Source organism: Petromyzon marinus, unplaced genomic scaffold (assembly GCF_048934315.1).
Source record: "Petromyzon marinus isolate PM22_M1 ecotype Great Lakes invasive population unplaced genomic scaffold, UKy_Petmar_22M1.pri1.0 PM_G_Scaffold_174, whole genome shotgun sequence".
Lineage (NCBI taxonomy): Eukaryota > Metazoa > Chordata > Hyperoartia > Petromyzontiformes > Petromyzontidae > Petromyzon > Petromyzon marinus.
The window spans coordinates 130,001-132,500 of NW_027422733.1; positions in this window are offsets into that span (position 1 = coordinate 130,001).

The following is a 2,500-nucleotide window of genomic DNA, read 5'->3' on the forward strand; positions in this document are numbered from 1 at the left end:
AAATTGGCGGGGATGTGTCTCTTGTGGCTCACGGGGCTGTTAGGGTGGCACAGAAATCCCTCGGAATGGGAAAAAACGGGTCATTTTCGTGTCGCCACATTGCATGCGAACCGCATGAAACTTCCAGAGGCATTTGCAGCAGGAATGCATGTGCACTCAAAAAATGTGATATTTTTCACGGAGAGACCCCGTGAAACGCTAGAAGTGGGCGGGGATGTCTCTCTTGTGGCTCACGGGGCTGTTAGGGTGGCACAGAAATCCCTCGGAATGGGAAAACGGGTCATTTTCGTGTCGCCACATTGCATACGAACCGCATGAAACTTCCAGAGGCATTTGCAGCAGGAATGCATCTGCACTCAAAAAAGTGAATATTTCTCACGGATAGACCCCGTGATACGCTAGAAATTGGCGGGGATGTCTCTCTTGTGGCTCACGGGGCTGTTAGGGTGGCACAGAAATCCCTCGGAATGGGAAAACGGGTCATTTTCGTGTCGCCACATTGCATGCGAACCGCATGCAACTTCCAGAGGCATTTGCAGCAGAAATGCATGTGCAGTCAAAAAAAAATTGATATTTTTCACGGATAGACCCCGTGAAACGCTAGAAATTGGCGGGGATGTGTCTCTTGTGGCTCACGGGGCTGTTCGGGTCGCACAGAAATCCCTGGGAATGGGAAAACGGGTCATTTTCGTGTTGCCACATTGCGTACGAACCGCATGAAACTTCCAGAGGCATTTGCAGCAGGAATGCATGTGCACTCAAAAACTTCTATATGTTTCACGGATAGACCCCGTGAAACGCTAGAAATTGGCGGGGATGTGTCTCTTGTGGCTCACGGGGCTGTTAGGGTGGCACAGAACTCCCTCGGAATGGGAAAAGGGGTCATTTTCGTGTTGCCACATTGCATAGGAACGCCATGAAACTTCCAGAGGCATTTGCAGCAGAAAGGCACGTGCACTCAAAAATTTTAATATTTTTCACGCATAGACCCCGTCAAACGCTAGAAGTTGGCGGGGATGTCTCTCTTGTGGCTCACGGGGCTGTTAGGGTCGCACAGAAATGCCTCGGAATGGGAAAACGGGTCATTTTTGTGTGGCCACATTGCATAGGAACGGCATGAAACTTCCAGAGGCATTTGCAGCAGGAATGCATGTGCACTCAAAAACGTCTATATTTTTCACGGATAGACCCCGTGAAACGCTATAAATTGGCGGGGATGTCTCTCTTGTGGCTCACGGGCGCTGTTAGTTAGGGTCGCACAGAAATCCCTCGGAATGGGAAAAGGGGTCATTTTCGTGTTGCCACATTGCGTACGAACGGCATGAAACTTCCAGAGGCATCTGCAGCAGAAATGCATGTGCACTCAAAAACGTCTATATTTTTCACGGATAGACCCCGTGAAACGCTAGAAATTGGCGGGGATGTGTCTCTTGTGGCTCACGGGGCTGTTAGGGTCGCACAGAAATCCCTCGGAATGGGAAAACGGGTCATTTTCGTGTTGCCACAATTGGCATACGAACGGCATGAAACTTCCAGAGGCATTTGCAGCAGAAATGCATGTGCACTCAAAAACGTGAATATTTTTTCACGGATAGACCCCGTCAAACGCTCGAATTTGGCGGGGATGTTTCTCTTGTGGGTCACGGGGCTGTTCGGCTCGCACAGAACTCCCTTGGTCCACCTGATTCGTGCATACAGGCAGCAACTAAAACTCTGTAAACCTGCTGTGAGGACATCTAAACAGTGGACCAGTGAGGCTGTGGAAGATTTGCGGGCGTGCTTAGACTGTACTGACTGGGATATGTTCACGACTGCTACCAATAGTCTGGATGAACTCACAGAGGCTGTGTACATCAGCTTCTGTGAGGACTGCTGTATCCCAACACGTACCAGGGTGAACTTTAACAACAACAAGCCCTGGTTCTCAGCAAAGCTCAAAAGGTTGAGGTTGGAGAAGGAGGAAGCGTTTAGGAGTGGGGATAGAGACAGATTCAAGGAGTCGAAGAACAGGTTTAGCAAAGCGGTGAGAGAGGCTAAACGACTGTACTCAGAGACACTAAAACACCAGTTCTCTACTAACGACGCTGCTTCTGTCTGCCAAAGGGCTCAGGCACATCACCAACTACAAACCCAGAGCGCCCCACACCACTAACGACTCCCGCCTAGCCAACGACCTGAACGAGTTCTACCGTAGATTTGAAAGACAATTGGACTGTCCTGAACCACCCCTTCCCACCCAAGAGGCCCCATCCCCCACCCATACTACAGAAACGACTCTCTCCTTTCAGGAGGGAGAAGTTAATGGGCTTTTCAAGAGGCAGAATCCACGCAAAGCAGCCGGGCCGGACTCTGTCTCTCCAGCCACCCTCAGGCACTGCGCTGGCCAGCTGTCTCCGGTGTTCACCAACATCTTTAACACCTCCCTGGAGACATGCCATGTACCAGCCTGTCTCAAGTCCTCCACCATCATCGCTGTGCCCAAAAAGCTAAGGCCAACAGG